The sequence below is a fragment of the Dendrobates tinctorius genome, unplaced genomic scaffold (assembly GCF_039654945.1).
Source record: "Dendrobates tinctorius isolate UK_male_01 unplaced genomic scaffold, ASM3965494v1 ptg000037l, whole genome shotgun sequence".
Taxonomy (NCBI): Eukaryota; Metazoa; Chordata; class Amphibia; order Anura; family Dendrobatidae; genus Dendrobates; species Dendrobates tinctorius.
Window position 1 is genome coordinate 7,448,498 of NW_027361705.1, and position 20,220 is coordinate 7,468,717.

The window sequence follows — 20,220 nt, forward strand, 5'->3', positions numbered from 1 at the left end:
AAAATCAGACCCTGAGGGGCCCCAACCACCAAATCAGACCCTGAGGGGACCCGTCCACCAAATCGGACCCTGAGGAGCCCCACCCACCAAATCAGACCCTGAGAAGCCCCGCCCACCAAATCGGACCCAGAGTGACCCCGCCCACCAAATCGGACCCTGAAGGGCCCCGCCCATCAAATCGGACCCAAAGTGGCCCCGCCCATCAAATCGGACCCTGAGGGGCCCCGCCCACCAAATCGGAACCTGAGAAGCCCCGCCCACCAAATCGGACCCAGATTGACCCCGCCCACCAAATCGGACCCTGAAGGGCCCCGCCCACCAAATCGGACCCAGAGGGTCCCCGCCCACCAAATTGGACCCAGGGGGGCCCCGACCACCAAAATGGACCCAGGGGGCTCCACTCACAAAATCGGACCATGAGGGGCCCCGCCCACCAAATCGGACCATGAGGGGCACCGCCCACTAAATCGGACCCAGAGTGGCCCCGCCCACCAAAATGGACCCAGGGGGCTCCACTCACAAAATCGGACCCTGAGGGGCCCTACCCACAAAATCGGACCCTGAGGGGCCCCAGCCACAAAATCGGACCCTGAGGGGCCACACCCACAAAATCAGACCCTGTGGGGCCCCAGTCACAAAATCGGACCCTGATGGGCCCCAGCCACAAAATCAGACCCTGTGGGGCCCCAGCCACAAAATCGGACCCTGAGGGGCCCCACCCACAAAATCAGACCCTGAGGGGCACCACTAACAAAATCGGACCCTGAGGGGCCCCGCCCACCAAATTAGACCCTGAGGGGCACCACCCTCAAAATCAGACCCTGAGGGGCCACAGCCACAAAATCGGACCCTGAGGGGCCCCAGCCACAAAATCGGACCCTGAGGGGCCCCACCCACAAAATCTGACCCGGATGGGCCCCACCCACAAATCCAGACCCTGAGGGGCCCCAGCCACAAAATCGGACCCTGAGAGACCCCGGCCACAAAATCGGACCCTGAGGGGCCCCAACCACAAAATCAGACCCAGAGGGGCCCCGGTCACAAAATCGGACCCTGAGGGGCCCCACCCCCAAAATCAGACCCTGAGGGACCCCAGCCACAAAATCAGACCCTGAGGGGCCCCAGCCACAAAATCGGACCCTGAGGGGCCCCAGCCACAAAATCGGACCCTGAGGGGCCTCACCCACAAAATCGGACCCTGATTGGCCCCGCCCACCAAATTAGACCCTGAGGGGCCCCACCCTCAAAATCGGTCCCTGAGGGGCCCCGGCCAAAAATCGGACACTAAGGGGCCCCACCCGCAAAATTGGACCCTAAGGGGCCCCGGCCACAAAATCGGACCCTGAGGGGCCCCATCCGCAAAATCGGACCCTGAGGGGCCCCACCCGCAAAATCGGACCCTGAGGGGCCCCACCCGCAAAATCGGACCCTGAGGGGATCCACCCGCAAAATCGGACCCTGAGGGGCCCCGGCCCCAAAAATCGGACCCTGAGGGGCCCCAACCGCAAAATCAGACCCTGAGAGGCACCGGCTACAAAATCGGACCCTGAGGGGCCCCGGACACAAAATTGGACCCTGATGGGCCCCGGCCACAAAATCGGACCCTGAGGGGCCCAACCCACAAAATCAGACTCAGTGTCCCCGCCCACCAAATTGGACCCTGAAGGGCCCCATCCACCAAATCGGACCCAAAGTGGCACCGCCCACCAAATCAGACCCAGAGTGGCCCCGCCCACCAAATTGGACCCTGAGGGGCCCCGCCCACCAAATTGGACCCTGAGGGGCCCCGCCCGCCAAATTGGACCCTGAGGGGCCCCGCCCGCCAAATTGGACCCTGAGAGGCCCCGCCCACCAAATTGGACCCTGAGGGGCCCCGCCCACCAAATTGGACCCTGAGGGGCCCCGCCCACCAAATTGGACCCTGAGGGGCCCCACCCACCAAATCGGACCCTGAGAGGCCCCGCCCACTAAATCGGATTCTGAAAGGCCCCAACCACAAAATCGGACCCTGAGGGTCCCCGCCCACCAAATCGAACCCCGAGGGATCCCGCCCACCAAATCGAACCCCGAGGGATCCCGCCCACCAAATCGGACCCCGAGGGTCCCCGCCAACCAAATCGGACCCTGAGGGGCCCCGCCCACCAAATCGGACTCTGATAGATCCCGCCCACCATATCAGACCCTGAGGGGCCCAGCTCACCAAATCGGACCCAGAGTGGCCCCGCCCACCAAATTGGACCCAGAGTGGCCCCGCCCACCAAATCAGACCCAGAGTGGCCCCGCCCACCAAATTGTACCCTGAGGGGCCCAACCCACAAAATCGGACCCTAAGGGGCCCCACCCACAAAATTGGACCCTGGAGGGCCCCGACCACAAAATTGGACCGTGAGGGGCCCCACCCACAAAATCGGACCCTGAGGGGATCCGGCCACAACATCGGACCCTGAGTGGCCCCACTCACAAAATCGGACCCTGAGGGGCCCTACCCACAAAATCGGACCCTGAGGGGCCCTACCCACAAAATCGGACCCTGAGGGGCCCCAACCACAAAATCGGACCCTGAGGGGCCCCAACCACAAAATCGGACCCTGACGGGCCTCGGCCGCAAAATCGGACCATGACGGGCCCGGCCACAAAATCGGACCCTGAGGGACCCCACCTACAAATTTGAACCCTGAGGGGCCCCAACCAAAAAATCGGATCCTGAGGGGCCCCACCCACAAAATCGGACCCTGAGGGGCCCCACCCACAAAATTGGACCCTCAGGAGCCCCGGCCACAAAATCGGACCCTGAGGGACCCCGGCCACAAAATCAGATCCTGAGGGGCCTCAACCACAAAATCGGACCCTGAGAGGCTCCGGCTGCAAAATCGGACCCTGAGGGGCCCCATCCACAAAATCGGACCCTGAGGGGCCCCGGACACAAAATCGGACCCTGAGAGGCCCCGGACACAAAATCGGACCCTGAGGGGCCCCGGCCACAAAATCGGACCCTGAGGGGCCCAACCCACAAAATCAGACCCAGAGGGGCCCCGCCCACCAATTTAGACCCTGAGGGGCCCCACCCACAAAATCAGACCCTGAGGGGCCCCAGCCACAAAATCGGACTCTGAGGGGCCCCAGCCACAAAATCAGACCCTGAGGGGCCCCAACCACCAAATCAGACCCTGAGGGGACCCGTCCACCAAATCGGACCCTGAGGAGCCCCACCCACCAAATCAGACCCTGAGAAGCCCCGCCCACCAAATCGGACCCAGAGTGACCCCGCCCACCAAATCGGACCCTGAAGGGCCCCGCCCATCAAATCGGACCCAAAGTGGCCCCGCCCATCAAATCGGACCCTGAGGGGCCCCGCCCACCAAATCGGAACCTGAGAAGCCCCGCCCACCAAATCGGACCCAGATTGACCCCGCCCACCAAATCGGACCCTGAAGGGCCCCGCCCACCAAATCGGACCCAGAGGGTCCCCGCCCACCAAATTGGACCCAGGGGGGCCCCGACCACCAAAATGGACCCAGGGGGCTCCACTCACAAAATCGGACCATGAGGGGCCCCGCCCACCAAATCGGACCATGAGGGGCACCGCCCACTAAATCGGACCCAGAGTGGCCCCGCCCACCAAAATGGACCCAGGGGGCTCCACTCACAAAATCGGACCCTGAGGGGCCCTACCCACAAAATCGGACCCTGAGGGGCCCCAACCACAAAATCGGACCCTGAGGGGCCCCGGCCACAAAATCGGACCCTGAGGGGCCCCGGCCACAAAATCGGACCCTGAGGGGCCCCGGCCACAAAATCGGACCCTGAGGGACCCCACCTACAAAATTGAACCCTGAGGGGCCCCAACCACAAAATCGGACCCTGAGTGGCCCCACTCACAAAATCGGACCCTGAGGGGCCCTACCCACAAAATCGGACCCTGAGGGGCCCTACCCACAAAATCGGACCCTGAGGGGCCCCAACCACAAAATCGGACCCTAAGGGGCCCCAACCACAAAATCGGACCCTGACGGGCCCCGGCCGCAAAATCGGACCATGACGGGCCCGGCCACAAAATCGGACCCTGAGGGACCCCACCTACAAAATTGAACCCAGAGGGGCCCCAACCACAAAATCGGATCCTGAGGGGCCCCACCCACAAAATCGGACCCTGAGGGGCCCCACCCACAAAATTGGACCCTCAGGGGCCCCGGCCACAAAATCGGACCCTGAGGGACCCCGGCCACAAAATCAGATCCTGAGGGGCCTCAACCACAAAATCGGACCCTGAGAGGCTCCGGCTGCAAAATCGGACCCTGAGGGGCCCCATCCACAAAATCGGACCCTGAGGGGCCCCGGACACAAAATCGGACCCTGAGGGGCCCCGGACACAAAATCGGACCCTGAGGGGCCCCGGCCACAAAATCGGACCCTGAGGGGCCCAACCCACAAAATCAGACCCAGAGGGGCCCCGCCCACCAATTTAGACCCTGAGGGGCCCCACCCACAAAATCAGACCCTGAGGGGCCCCAGCCACAAAATCGGACTCTGAGGGGCCCCAGCCACAAAATCAGACCCTGAGGGGCCCCAACCACCAAATCAGACCCTGAGGGGACCCGTCCACCAAATCGGACCCTGAGGAGCCCCACCCACCAAATCAGACCCTGAGAAGCCCCGCCCACCAAATCGGACCCAGAGTGACCCCGCCCACCAAATCGGACCCTGAAGGGCCCCGCCCATCAAATCGGACCCAAAGTGGCCCCGCCCATCAAATCGGACCCTGAGGGGCCCCGCCCACCAAATCGGAACCTGAGAAGCCCCGCCCACCAAATCGGACCCAGATTGACCCCGCCCACCAAATCGGACCCTGAAGGGCCCCGCCCACCAAATCGGACCCAGAGGGTCCCTGCCCACCAAATTGGACCCAGGGGGCCCCGCCCACCAAAATGGACCCAGGGGGCTCCACTCACAAAATCGGACCATGAGGGGCCCCGCCCACCAAATCGGACCATGAGGGGCACCGCCCACTAAATCGGACCCAGAGTGGCCCCGCCCACCAAAATGGACCCAGGGGGCTCCACTCACAAAATCGGACCCTGAGGGGCCCTACCCACAAAATCGGACCCTGAGGGGCCCCAACCACAAAATCGGACCCTGATGGGCCCCGGCCACAAAATCGGACCCTGAGGGGCCCCGGCCACAAAATCGGACCCTGAGGGACCCCACCTACAAAATTGAACCCTGAGGGGCCCCAACCACAAAATCGGATCCTGAGGGGCCCCACCCACAAAATCGGACCCTGAGGGGCCCCACCCACAAAATTGGACCCTGAGGGACCCCGGCCACAAAATCAGACCCTGAGGGGCCCCACCCACAAAATCGGACTCTGAGGGGCCCCACCCACAAAATCGGACCCTGAGGGGCCCCACCCACAAATCCAGACCCTGAGGGGACCCGGCCACAAAATCGGACCCTGAGGGGCCCCGCCCATTAAATCAGATTCTGAAATGCCCCAACCACAAAATCGGACCCTGAGGGGCCCCGCTGACCAAATTGAACTCTGAGGGGCCCCGCCCACCAAATCGGACCCAGAGTGGCCCGCCTACCAAATCAGACCTAGAAGTGGCCCCGCTCACCAAATAGGACCCGGAGGGGCCCCACCTACCAAATCGGACTCTGAGGGGCCCCACCCACCAAATCAGACCCTGAGGGGCCCCACTCACTAAATCGGACCCTGAGGGGCCCCGCTCACCAAATCGGACCCAGAGGGGCCCCACCCACCAAATCGGACCCTGAGGGGCCCCGGCCACAAAATTGGACCCTGAGGGGCCCCACCCACAAAATTGGACCCTGAGGGGCCCCACCCACCAAATCGGACCCTGAGGGGCCCCACCCACCAAATCGGACCCTGAGGGGCCCCACCCACAAAATCGGGCCTCGAGGGCCCCACCCACAAAATCGGACCCTGAGGCCAAAGTGGCCCCTGAGAGGCACCCACAGTTAAAACGGATCCTGAGTTGAAAGTCTTGCAGGTGCAGCAGGCAAGTCTCTCTTAAAGGGGCAGCCTGGGCAGCATTTCAAACCACAATCTGTACTTCCTTCAGGAAATACACATCTAGTATTAATGTTGTAATCCGAACGCTGCTAACTTTTTCTTTATATTCAGTTGATTTCCGCAATTAATGCGGCCCGAACCGCTACACACACAGATTCCGTTGAGGTGTTGTTTCGAAGCCAGCGTCCACGAGAGGTGTGCTAAGTATTTTTCGTGTCGATCGGATTTGAAGTTTTTAAACAATTTGCGTTTGAAAATTTTTTTTCCCGTCATTGGAATGCATGTCTCAATGCTTTTCAATGGGCAACTTCAAACATGCCCTGAGGCAATTCAAATGGCAGTAAAGCTCATTGATATGCGCAGGCACACCCATTTACTATGCCAACGCCTACGAACGTCACATGACGCCCCCAGGATAGAGCTTCTGGCACATAATATCAGCTCTTAAAGCGAAACCCACAGCACAAATGCAAATCTAGCCTCATCACATGAAGCATGCCCCTGAGAGAGAATGTGCGCAAAGTGGATTTAGAAGCCCAGTGAGCCACCCTGTCTCTAAAATGGCCGACGCGCCAAAGTGATTCTTAAAGGGCCAGCGCGCCAAATCGAAAACTGAGTGACCCCAGGCTCCAAATCGGAGGCTTAGCCACCCCGACCTCCAAATTGGAGGTTGATCGAACCTGGCCTCCAAATCGGACCCAGCGTGGCCCCGCTCAAGAAATCGGCCCCCGAGTGGACCCGCCCACCAAATCGGCACCCGAGTGGCCCCGCCCACCAAATCGGCCCCCAAGTGGTCCCGCCCACCAAATCGGCCCCCGAGTGGCCCCGCCCACCAAATCGGCCCCCGAGTGGCCCCGCCCACCAAATCAGCCCCCGAGTGGCCCCGCCCACCAAATTAGACCCAGAGTGGTCCCGCCCACCAAAATGGACCCAGAGTGGTCCCGCCCACCAAATTGGACCCAGAGGGGCTCCGCCCACAAAATCAGACCCTAAGGGGCCCCACCCACAAAATCGGACCCTGAGGGGCCCCGGCCACAAAATCAGACCCTGAAGGGCCCCAACAAAATCAGACCCTGAGGGAATCCGGCCACAAAATCAGACCCTGAGGGGCCCCACCCACAAAATCGGACCCTGAGGGGCCCCACCCACAAAGTCAGACCCTGAGAGGCCCCACCCACAAAACCGGACCCTGAGGGGCCACACCCACAAAATCGGAGCCTGAGGGATCCCCACCAACAATTCAAGCCCTGAGCAGCCCAGGCCAAGGAATCAGATCCTGAGGCGCCCCACCAACCAAATCAGACCCTGAGGCCAAAGTGGCCCTTGAGAGGCACTCACAGTTAAAACGGATCCTGAGTTGAAAGTCTTGCAGAGGCAGCAGGCAAGTCTCTCTTAAAGGGGCAGCCCGGGCACCATTTCAAACCACTATCTGTACTTCCTTCAGGAAATACACATCTAGTTCTTCTTCTTCTTCTTATTATTATTATTAAGTTGATTTCCGCAATTAATACAGCCCGAACCGCTACACGCACAGACGCCGTTGAGGTGTTGTTTCGAAGCCAGCGTCCACGAGAGGTGTGCTAAGTATTTTTCGTGTCGATCGGATTTGTAGTTTTTGCGCAATTTGCGTTTGAAAATTTTTTTTCCCGTCATTGGAATGCACTGGCTCCAATGCTTTTCAATGGGTAATGGCAAAACGTGCCCTGAGGCGATTGAAATGGCAGTTGAGCTCATTGATATGCGCAGGCAGACCCAGTTACTATGCCAACGCCTACGAACGTCACATGACATCCCAAGGACAGAGATTCTGCCACATAATATCAGCTCTTAAAGTGAAACCCACAGCACAAATGCAAATCTAGCTTCATCACATGACACATGCCCCTGAGATAGAATGTGCGAGAAAGTGGATTTAGAAACCCAGTGAGCCACCCTGGCTCTTAAAGGGCCGACGTGCCACAGTGATTCTTAAAGGGCCAGCGCACCGAAATGAGTCTTAAAGGGTCGGCGCGCCAAATCGAAAGCTGAGTGACCCCGGCCTCCAAATCGGAGGCTGAGCCACCCCGGCCTCCAAATCGGAGGCTGAACCACCCCGGCCTCCAAATCGGAGGTTGAGCCACCCTGGCCTCCAAATCGGACCCAGTGTGGCCCCGCTCAAAAAATCAGACCCAGAGTAGCACAGCCCACCAAATCAGACTCCGATTGGCCCCGCCCACCAAATCGGACCCTGAAGGGCCCCGCCCACCAAATTGGAACCTGAGGGGCCCCGCCCACCAAATCGGAACCTGAGGAGCCCCGCCCACCAAATCGGACCCAGATTGACCCCGCCCACCAAATCGGACCCCGAGGAGCCCCGCCCACCAAATCGGACCCAGATTGACCCCACCCACCAAATCAGACCCTGAATGGCCCCGCCCACCAAATCGGACCCAGAGGTGCCCCGCCCACCAAATCGGACCCTGAAGGGCCCCGCCCACCAAATCAGACCCAGAGGGGCCCCGCCCACCAAATCGGTCCCAGGGGGCCCCGCCCACCAAATCGGACCATGAGGGGCCCCGCCCACCAAATCAGACCATGAGGGGCACTGCCCACTAAATCGGACCATGAGGGGCACCGCCCACCAAAATGGACCCAGGGGGCTCAACCCACAAAATCAGACCCTAAGGGGCCCCACCCACAAAATCGGACCCTGAGTGGGCCCGGCCACAAAATCAGACCCTGAGGGACCCCAACCACAAAATCGGGCCCTGAGAGACCCCGGCCACAAAATCGAACCTAGAGGGGCCCCAGTCACAAAATCAGACCCTAAGGGGCCCAGGTCACGAAATCGGACCCTGAGGGGCCCTACCCACCAAATCAGACCTTGAGGGGCCCCGCAAACCATATCGGACTCTGAGGGGCCCCACCCACAAAATCGGACCCTGAGGGCCCCCAACCACAAAATAGGACCATAAGGGGCCCCGCCCTCAAAATCGGACCCTGAGTAGACCTGGCCACAAAATCAGACCCTAAGGGGCCCTAACCACAAAATCGGACCCTGAGGGGCCCCGACAACAAAATCAAACCCTGAGGGGCCCCACACACAAAATCGAAACCTGAAGGGCCCCGGCCACAAAATCGGAACCTGAGGGGCTCCGGCCACAAAATCGGACCCTGAGCAGCCCAACCACAAAATCGGACCCTGAGGGGCCCCGGCCACAAAATCGGACCCTGAGGGCCCCCAACCACAAAACCAGACTCTGAGGGGCCCCAACTACAAAATCGGACCCTGAGGGGCCCCAACCACAAAATCGGACCCTGAGGGGCCCCGGCCACAAAATCGGACCCTGAGAGACCCCGGCCACAAAATCGAACCCAGAGGGGCCCCACCCACAAAATTGGACCCAGAGGGGCCCCGCCCACCAAATCGGACCCTGAGGGTCCTCGCCCACAAAATCGGACCCTGATGGGCCCCGCCCTCAAAATCGGACCCTGAGGGGCCCCGCGAACCAAATCGGACTCTGAGGGGCCCCACCCACAAAATCAGACCCTGAGGGGCCCCACCCTCAAAATCGGACCCTGAGTGGCCCAACCAACAAAATCAGACCCTGAGGGGCCCCAGCCAAAAAATCGGGCCCTGAGGGGCCCTGGCCACAAAATCGGACCATGAGGGGCCCCGGCCACAAAATCAGACCCTGAGGGGCCCCGGCCACAAAATCGGACCCTGAGGGGTCCTGGCCACAAAATCAGGCCCTGAGGGGCCCCACCCACAAAATCAGACCCTGAGGGGCCCCGGCCTTAAAATCAGACCCTGAGGGGCCCCGGCCATAAAATCGGACCCTGAGGGGCCCCACCCACAAAATCGGACCCTGAGGGGCCCCACCCACAAAATCAGACCATGAGGGGCCCCACCCACAAAATCGGACCCTGAGGGGCCCCACCCATAAAATCGGACCCTGAGGGGCCCCGCAAACCATATCGGACTCTGAGGGGCCCCACCCACAAAATCGGACCCTGACGGCCCCCAACCACAAAATAGGACCATAAGGGGCCCCGCCCTCAAAATCGGACCCTGAGTAGACCTGGCCACAAAATCAGACCCTAAGGGGCCCTAACCACAAAATCGGACCCTGAGGGGCCCCGGCCACAAAATCGAACCCTGAGGGGCACCACCCACAAAATCGGAACCTGAAGGGCCCCGGCCACAAAATCGGAACCTGAGGGGCCCCGGCCACAAAATCGGACCCTGAGTAGCCCAACCACAAAATCGGACCCTGAGGGGCCCCGGCCACAAAATCGGACCCTGAGGGCCCCCAACCACAAAACCAGACTCTGAGGGGCCCCAACTACAAAATCGGACCCTGAGGGGCCCCAACCACAAAATCGGACCCTGAGGGGCCCTGGCCACAAAATCGGACCCTGAGAGACCCCGGCCACAAAATCGAACCCAGAGGGGCCCCACCCACAAAATTAGACCCTGAGGGGCCCCGGTCACAAAATTGGACCCTGAGGGGCCCCACCCACAATATCGGACCCTAAGGGGCCCCGGCCACAAAATTGGACCCTGAGGGGCCCCACCCGCAAAATCGGACCCTAAGGGGCCCCACCCACAAAATCGGATGCACTGTCTCCAATGCTTTTCAATAAGAAGCTTAAAACGTGCCCTGAGGCGATTGAAATGGCAGTTGAGCTCATTGATATGCGCAGGCACACCCAGTTACTATGCCAACGCCTACGAACGTCACATGACGCCCCAAGGACAGAGCTTCTGCCACATAATATCAGCTCTTAAAGCAAAACCCACAGCACAAATGGAGGCTGAGCAACCCTGGCATCCAAATCGGACCCAGAGTGGCCCCGCCCACCAAATCGGACCCAGAGTGGCCTCGCCCACCAAATCAGACCCAGAGTGGCCCCGCCCACCAAATTGGACCCTGAGGAGCCCCACCCACAAAATCAGACCCTGAGGGGCCCCACCCACAAAATCGGATCCTGAGGGACCCACCCACAAAATCGGACCCTGACTGGCCCCGGCCACAAAATCGGACCCTGAGGGGCCCCGGTCACAAAATCGGACCCTGAGGGACCCCACCTACAAAATTGAACCCTGAGGGGCCCCAACCACAAAATCGGACCCTGAGGGGCCCCAACCACAAAATCGGACCCTGAGAGACCCCGGCAACAAAATCGAACCCAGAGAGGCCCCACCCACAAAATTGGACCCTGGGGGCCCTGCCCACCAAATCGGACACTGAGGGGCCCCGCCCACAAAATCGGACCCTGAGGAGCCCCGCCCTCAAAATTGGACCCTGAGTAGACCCGGCCACAAAATCAGACCCTGAGGGGCCCCAACCACAAAATCATACCCTGAGAGACCCCGGCCGCAAAATCGAACCCAGAGGGGCCCCACCCACAAAATTGGACCCTGGGGGCCCCACCCACCAAATCGGGCCCTGAGGGGCCCCGCCCACAAAATCGGACCCTGAGGGGCACCGCCCTCAAAATCGGACCCTGAGTAGACCCGGCCATAAAATCAGACCCTGAGGGGCCCCAACCACAAAATCGGACCCTGAGGTGCCCCGGCCACAAAATCGGACCCTGAGGGGCCCCACCCTCAAAATCGGATCCTGAGGGGCCCAACCAACAAAATCGGACCCTGAGGGGCCCCAGCCACAAAATCGGACCCTGAGGGACCCCACCTACAAAATTGAACCCTGAGGGACCCCACCTACAAAGTTGAACCCTGAGGGGCCCCAACCACAAAATCGGACCCTGAGGTTCCCCGCCCACAAAATCGGACCCTAAGGGGCCCCGGCCACAAAATCGGACCCTAAGGGGCCCCACCCGCAAAATCGGACCCTGAGGGGCCCCGCCAACCATATCGGACTCTGAGGGGCCCCACCCACAAAATCGGACCCTGAGGGCCCCAACCACAAAATCGGACCCTAAGGGGCCTCGGCCACAAAATCAGACCCTGAGAGACCCCGGCCACAAAATCGAACCCAGAGGGGCCCCGCCCACCAAATCGGACCCTCAGGGGCCCCGCCCACAAAATCGGACCTTGAGGGGCCCGCCCTCAAAATCGGACCCCTGAGAGGCCCCGCCAACCAAATCGGACCCTGAGGGGCCCCGCCAACCATATCGGACTCTGAGGGGCCCCACCCACAAAATTGGACCCTGAGGGCCCCCAACCACAAAATCGGACCCTAAGAGGCCCCGGCCACAAAATCAGACACTGAGAGACCCCGGACACCAAATCGAACCCAGAGGGGCCCCGCCCACCAAATCGGACCCTCAGGGGCCCCACCCACAAAATAGGACCCTGAGGGGCCCCGCCCTCAAAATCAGACCCTGAGGGGCCCTGCCCAACAAATCGGACCCTGAGTGGCCCCGCCAACCAAATCGGACTCTGAGGGGCCCCACCCACAAAATCGGACCCTGAGGGCCCCCAACCACAAAATAGGACCCTGAGGGGCCCCGGCCACAAAATAGGACCCAGAGGGGCCCCACCCTCAATATCGAACCCTGAGTAGACCCGGCCACAAAATCAGACCCTGAGGGGCCCCAACCACAAAATCGGACCCTGAGGGGCCCCGGCCACAAAATCGGACCCAGAGGGGCCCCACCCTCAAAATCGGAGCCTGAGGGGCCAACCAACAAAATCGGACCCTGAGGGGCCCCAGCCACAAAATCGGACCCTGAGGGGCCCCGGCCACAAAATCGGACCCTGAGCGGCTCAACCACAAAATCGGACCCTGATGGGCCCCAACCACAAAATCAGACCCTGAGGGGCACCGGCCACAAAATCGGACCCTGAGGGCCCCCAACCACAAAACCGGACTCTGAGGGGCCCCAACCACAAAATCGGACCCTGAGGGGCCCCAACCACAATATCGGACCCTGAGGGGCCCCGGCCACAAAATCGGACCCTGAGAGACCCCGGCCACAAAATCGAACCCAGAGGGGCCCCGCCCACCAAATCGGACCCTCAGGGGCCCCGCCCACAAAATTGGACCCTGAGGGGCCCCCCCCTCAAAATCGGACCCTGAGAGGCCCCGCCCACCAAATCGGACCCTGAGGGGCCCCGCCAACCAAATCGGACTCTGATGGGCCCCACCCACAAAATCGGACCCTGAGGGCCCCCAACCACAAAATAGGACCCTAAGGGGCCCCGCCCTCAAAATTGGACCCTGAGTAGACCTGGCCACAAAATCAGACCCTAAGGGGCCCTAACCACAAAATCGGACCCTGAGGGGCCCCGGCCACAAAATCGAACCCTGAGGGGCCCCACCCACAAAATCGGTACCTGAAGGGCCCCGGCCACAAAATCGGAACCTGAGGGGCCCCGGCCACAAAATCGGACCCTGAGCAGCCCAACCACAAAATCGGACCCTGAGGGGCCCCGGCCACAAAATCGGACCCTGAGGGCCCCCAACCACAAAACCAGACTCTGAGGGGCCCCAACTACAAAATCGGACCCTGAGGGGCCCCAACCACAAAATCGGACCCTGAGGGGCCCCGGCCACAAAATCGGACCCTGAGAGACCCCGGCCACAAAATCGAACCCAGAGGGGCCCCACCCACAAAATTGGACCCTGAGGGGCCCCGCCCACCAAATCGGACCCTGAGGGTCCTCGCCCACAAAATCGGACCCTGATGGGCACCGCCCTCAAAATCGGACCCTGAGGGGCCCCGCGAACCAAATCGGACTCTGAGGGGCCCCACCCACAAAATCAGACCCTGAGGGGCCCCACCCTCAAAATCGGACCCTGAGTGGCCCAACCAACAAAATCGGACCCTGAGGGGCCCCAGCCAAAAAATCGGACCATGAGGGGCCCCGGCCACAAAATCAGACCCTGAGGGGCCCCGGCCACAAAATCGGACCCTGAGGGGTCCTGGCCACAAAATCAGGCCCTGAGGGGCCCCACCCACAAAATCAGACCCTGAGGGGCCCCGGCCTTAAAATCAGACCCTGAGGGGCCCCGGCCATAAAATCGGACCCTGAGGGGCCCCACCCACAAAATCGGACCCTGAGGGGCCCCACCCACAAAATCGTACCCTGAGGGGCCCCACCCACAAAATCAGACCATGAGGGGCCCCACCCACAAAATCGGACCCTGAGGGGCCCCACCCATAAAATCGGACCCTGAGGGGCCCCGGCCATAAAATCGGACCCTGAGGGGCCCCACCCACAAAATCGGACCCTGAGGGGCCACACCCAAAAAATCAGACCCTGAGGGGCCCCACCCACAAAATTGGACCCTGAGGAATCCCGGGCCAATTCAAATCCTGAGGAGCCCAGGCCACCGAATCAGATCCTGAGGGGCCCCACCCACCAAATCAGACCCTGAGGCCAAAGTGGTCCCTGAGAGGCACCCACATTTAAAACGGATCCTGAGTTGAAAGTCTTGCAGGGGCAGCAGCCAAGTCTCTCTTAAAGGGGCAGCCCAGGCACCATTTCAAACCACTATCTGTACTTCCTTCAGGAAATACACATCTAGTATTATTATTACTATTCAGTTGATTTCCGCAATTAATGCGGCCCGAAACGCTACACGCACAGACTCCGTTGAGGTGTTGTTTTGAAGCCAGCGTCCACGAGTGGTGTGCTAAGTATTTTTCGTGTCGATCGGATTTGTAGTTTTTGTGCAATTTGCGTTTGAAATTTTGTTTTCCCGTCATTGGAATGCATTTCTCAATGCTTTACAAAGGGCAACTTAAAACGTGCCCTAAGGCAATTCAAATGGCAGTAAAGCTCATTGATATGTGAAGGCACACCCATTTACTATGCAAACACCTACGAACGTCACATGACTCCCCCAGGACAAATCTTCTGACACATAATATCAGCTCTTAAAGCGAAACCCACAGCACAAATGCAAATCTAGCCTCATCACATGAAGCATTCCCCTGAGAGAGAATGTGCGCCAAAGTGGATGTAGAAGCCCAGTGATCCACCCTGTCTCTAAAACGGCCGACGCGCCAAAGTGATTCTTAAAGGGCCAGCGCGCCAAGTCGAAAACTGAGTGACCCCAGGCTCCAAATCAGAGGCTGATCGACCCTGGCCTCCAAATCGGACCCAGCATGGCCCCGCTCAAGAAATCGGACCCAGAGGGGCTCCGCTCACCAAATCAGACCCAAAGTGGCCCCGCCCAGCAAATCGGACCCAGAGTAGCCCCGCCCACCAAATCGGACCCTGAGGGGCCCCGCCCACCAAATCGGCCCCCGAGTGGCCCTGCCCACCACTTCGGCCCCCGAGTGGCCCCGCCCACCATATTGGGCCCCGAGTGGCCCCACCCACCATATCGGGCCCTGAGTGGCACCATCCACCAAATCGGCCCCCGAGTGGCCCCGCCCACCAAATGGGACCCTGAAGGCCCAAACCACAAAATCGGACCCTGAGGGGCCCCACCCATAAAATCGGACCCTGAGGGGCCCCACCCACAAAATCGGACCCTGAGGGCCCCCACCCATAAAATCGGACCCTGAGGGGCCCCGGCCATAAAATCGTACCCTGAGGGGCCCCACCCACAAAATCAGACCATGAGGGGCCCCACCCACAAAATCGGACCCTGAGGGCCCCCAACCACAAAATAGGACCCTAAGGGGCCCCGCCCTCAAAATTGGACCCTGAGTAGACCCGGCCACAAAATCAGACCCTGAGGGGCCCCAACCACAAAATCGGACCCTGAGGGGCCCCGGCCACAAAATCGGACCCTGAGGGGCCCCACCCTCAAAATCGGATCCTGAGGGGCCCAACCAACAAAATCGGACCCTGAGGGGCCCCAGCCACAAAATCGGACCCTGAGGGGCCCCACCCACAAAATCGGACCCTGAGGGGCCCCGGCCACAAAATCGGAACCTGAGGGGCCCCGGCCACAAAATCGGACCCTGAGCGGCTCAACCACAAAATCGGACCCTGAGGGCCCCCAACCACAAAACCGGACTCTGAGGGGCCCCAACCACAAAATCGGACCCTGAGGGGCCCCAACCACAATATCGGACCCTGAGGGGCCCCGGCCACAAAATCGGACCCTGAGAGACCCCAACCACAAAATCGAACCCAGAGGGGCCCCACCCACAAAATTGGACCCTGAGGGGCCCTGCACACCAAATCGGACCCTGAGGGTCCCCACCCACAAAATTGGACCCTGAGGGGCCCCCTCAAAATCGGACCCTGAGGGGCCCCGCCCTTAAAATCGGACCCTGAGGGGCCCCGCCAACCAAATCGGACTCTGAGGTGCCCCACCCACAAAATCGGACCCTGAGGGGCCCCACCCTCAAAAATCGGACCTTGAGGGGCCCAACCAACAAAATCGGACCCTGAGGGGCCCCAGCCACAAAATTGGGCCCTGAGGGGCCCTGGCCACAAAATAGGACCCTGAGGTGCCCCGGCCACAAAATCGGACCCTGAGGGGTCATGGCCACAAAATCAGACCCTGAGGGGCCCCACCCACAAAATCAGACCCTGAGGGGCCCCGGCCATAAAATCGGACCCTGAGGGGCCCTGGCCACAAAATCGTACCCTGAGGGGCCCTACCCACAAAATCAGACCATGAGGGGCCCCACCCACAAAATCGAACCCTGAGGGGCCCCACCCATAAAATCAGACCCTGAGGGGACCCACCCACAAAATCGGACCCTGAGGGGCCACACCCACAAAATTGGACCCTGAGAGGCCACACCCACAAAACCATACCCTGAGGGGCCCCACCCACAAAATTGGACCCTGAGGAATCCCGGCCACTAATTCAAATCCTGAGGAGCCCAGGCCACCGAATCGGATCCTGAGGGGCCACACCCACCAAATCAGACCCTGAGGCCAAAGTGGCCCCTGAGAGGCACCCACATTTAAAACGGATCCTGAGTTGAAAGTCTTGCAGGGGCAGCAGCCAAGTCTCTCTTAAAGGGGCAGCCCAGGCACCTTTTCAAACCACTATCTGTACTTCCTTCAGGAAATACACATCTAGTATTAATGTTGTAATTCGAATGCTGCTAACTTATTCTTATTATTCAGTTGATTTCCGCAATTAATGCGGCCCGAACGGCTACAAACACAGACTCCGTTGAGGTTTCGTTTCGAAGCCAGCGTCCACGAGAGGTGTGCTAAGTATTTTTTGTGTCAGTCGGATTTGGAGTTTTTGCGCAATTTGTGTTTGAAAATTTTTTTTTACCGTCATTGGAATGCACTGTGTCAATGCTTTTCAATGGGAAGGTAAAACATGCCCTGAGGCGATTCAAATGGCTCATTGATATGCACAGGCAGACCCAGTTACTATGCCAACGCCTACGAACGTCACATGACACCCCCAGGACACAGTTTCTGGCAGATAATATCAGCTCTTAAAGAGAAACCCACAGCACAAATGCTAATCTAGCTTCATCACATGACGCATGCCCTTGAGAGAGAATGTGAGCCAAAGTGGATTTAGAAGCCCAGTGAGCCAAACTAGCTCTTAAAGGGCCGACACGCCTAAGTGATTCTTAAAGGGCCGGTGCAACAAAATGAGTCTTAAAGGGCCTGGGCGCCAAATCGAAAGCTGAGTGATCACAGGCTCCAAATCGGAGGCTGATCGACCCTGGCCTACAAAAAGGAGGTTGAGCCACCCTGGCCTCCAAATCGGACCCAGAGTGGCCCCGCCCACCAAATCGGACTCAGATTGGCCCTGTCCACCAAATCGGACCCAGAGTGACCCCGTCCACCAAATCGGACCCTGAGGGGCCCCGGACACAAGATCAGACCCTGAGGGGCCCCGGCCACAAAATCGGACCATGAGGGGACCCGGCCACTAGAGTTGAGCGACTTTTGGATTTTTAGGGTCGCGTTTCGTTTCGTGAAACCCGACTTTTCCAAAAGTCGGGTCGAGCAAGATCGTCCGATTATAGGGAAAAGTCAGGGTCGTCCCGAAACACGAAACCCAATGTAAGTCAATGGGGAATAAAAGTCGGCAGTGAGAGGTGGACAGGAAACACACCTACAGTGCCCATTTGAATGCCAAAAGCATCAATTCTTCTTTCTTAAGCTTGTCAACCTTAATTAACTTCATAATACAAGTTACGCACTGAAAAATGGGGGTTATTTGGCTAAAGTTGTGGGGGGGAGGGCTGGCTGCAGGTTTTCATGTGCCCTGGGTGAAAGAGCGCCCCTTTAACACATACCACAACTCATCATGCTCCGATACGGCAGAGAAATAGCGGTATAGTACAATGAAAAATACTTCACTTTTTACATCTCATGACGAGGCCCATCTATTTCTCCATACAGAATCATTGGTCCCATATAATGTTTGAAACAGTATATGATGAGCTCCACATAATGCTACAGTATATATTGGTCCCCATGGATGAAGCTCCACTGTCTTATGGGCCCAAATAATGCTCCAAACATAATGGACCCCATTTCTAATGCTCTAGTGTATAATGGGCCCTGTAAATGCTGCTCCAGTGTCTGATGTCCACCTTTGGAATGTTCCAGTGTATGGTGGGCCCCATCTATCATTCTCCAGAGTATAGTGCTCCCCAAAAATTGCTGTCCCAACATTGAAAACAATCAAATAAGTCTCCTCGCTAGGGAATCCCTGTACTTGTCTGGACAGGTGCTGTAGCTTGCTTAACAGCTCGCCAGCTGTTCTCATGCCCAGTATGGATTACACGTGATTGCACAAAGGTGAGAAAGGGTACCGTATCCCCAGATAACATGTATGGATAGCGTACACATTCAAAATATATGTCTCAGGAGGCAGGCTCAGACGGTGTTAGGCCCAGTATGGATTGCACGTGATTGCACAAAGGTTAGAAAGGGTACCGTATCCCTGGATAACATGTATGGATAGCGTACACATTCAAAATATATGTCTATACAGCATGAGGCAGGCTCAGACGGTGTTAGGCCCAGTATGGATTGCACGTGATTGCACAAAGGTTAGAAAGGGTACCGTATCCCTGGATAACATGTATGGATAGCGTACACATTCAAAATATATGTCTCAGGAGGCAGGCTCAGACGGTGTCAGGCACAGTATGGATTGCACGTGATTGCACAAAGGGTAGAAAGTGTACCGTATCCCCGGATAACATGTATGGATAGCGTACACATTCAAAATATATGTCTCAGGAGGCAGGCTCAGACGGTGTCAGGCCCAGTATGGATTGCACGTGATTGCACAAAGGTTAGAAAGGGTACCGTATCCCTGGATAACATGTATGGATAGCGTACACATTCAAAATATATGTCTCAGGAGGCAGGCTCAGACGGTGTCAGGCACAGTATGGATTGCACATGATTGCACGAAGGTTAGAAAGGGTACCGTATCCCCGGATAACATGTATGGATAGCGTACACATTCAAAATATATGTCTCAGGAGGCAGGCTCAGACGGTGTCAGGCCCAGTATGGATTGCACGTGATTGCACAAAGGTTAGAAAGGGTACCGTATCCCTGGATAACATGTATGGATAGCGTACACATTCAAAATATATGTCTCAGGAGGCAGGCTCAGATGGTGTTAGGCCCAGTATGGATTGCACGTGATTGCACAAAGGTTAGAAAGGGTACCGTATCCCTGGATAACATGTATGGATAGCGTACACATTCAAAATATATGTCTCAGGAGGCAGGCTCAGACGGTGTCAGGCCCAGTATGGATTGCACGTGATTGCACAAAGGTTAGAAAGGGTACCGTATCCCTGGATAACATGTATGGATAGCGTACACATTTAAAATATATGTCTCAGGAGGCAGGCTCAGACGGTGTCAGGCACAGTATGGATTGCACGTGATTGCACAAAGGTTAGAAAGGGTACCGTATCCCCGGATAACATGTATGGATAGCGTACACATTCAAAATATATGTCTCAGGAGGCAGGCTCAAACGGTGTCAGGCACAGTATGGATTTGACGGCCCAGATTACACAGCGGAGGAGCAGGGAGAGGTAAAGATTGCAAATGCTGGGGCCCTGCCCAAGCAAGGGGGGCCCACTCGTGGGCGTCGGTACTGGCACTGGGCCCCTCATAGTACAGCGGTGTGTCTGACGGCGGGTGTGCACCACCGCCGTCAGAGACACTTGATTGCACTATGAGGGACCCTGTGCCAGTGCCCGCGCCCAAGAGTCGGCCTACCCACCTGTCCAGGGCAACGGCACTCGCACGGTGTCGTGCGCTAGGTGGTGACCCCGGCCATGGGGGGGGAGGCAGCACAGTTAGGGAG